The 463-nt window shown below is 33.7% G+C and overlaps 1 protein-coding gene across 1 annotated transcript in view; it reads left to right on the top strand.

The window, feature by feature from the left end:
• The first annotated feature begins 6 nt into the window (after nt 1-6).
• Nucleotides 7-463, top strand: part of LOC107467837 (polyadenylate-binding protein 3) — a 4,209-nt gene continuing 3,752 nt past the window's right edge. Inside the window, exon 1 of the mRNA XM_016087046.3 lies at nt 7-142. The gene's annotated coding sequence lies outside the window, so the exon portion shown is untranslated. The remainder of the gene's footprint in view (nt 143-463) is intronic.

The raw sequence follows: 463 nt of genomic DNA, 5'->3' as shown, positions 1-463 counted from the left end.
CTGGAGGGGAACGTGAACGAGGCGCAGCTTTATGATCTGTTCAGTCAGATTGCTCCGGTTGTCTCGATTAGGGTTTGCAGGGATCTTACGAAGCGATCCTCTCTCGGTTATGCTTATGTCAACTATTCCAGCTATGAACATGGTTCTCGTTCTCCTCATTTCGTAATTCTTTCGTGTTTTCATTTATTTCTTCTTTGTTGGTGGAATTGCATGTAGATTGTTTTCAGTTTATTTGATCTTCGTTGATATTTTCGTATTGATGGTTTGTTTTGCGTGTATAATGTTTTATCCTATTTCCTTTTTCTATATATATATAATTAGTAAAGAGAGATCATTCGCTAACTGTAATGGATCGTAGCGGTTTATCATTATCTTTATTATTTTAGGTTCAAAATCATTATTTTTATAAGAAGAGTCCATTGAAATTTACGATATTTTAGTGAATTTTGTATATAATTGAGTA

Source organism: Arachis duranensis, chromosome 9 (assembly GCF_000817695.3).
Source record: "Arachis duranensis cultivar V14167 chromosome 9, aradu.V14167.gnm2.J7QH, whole genome shotgun sequence".
NCBI lineage: Eukaryota > Viridiplantae > Streptophyta > Magnoliopsida > Fabales > Fabaceae > Arachis > Arachis duranensis.
This window is presented reverse-complemented; position numbering and strand designations above follow the sequence as displayed.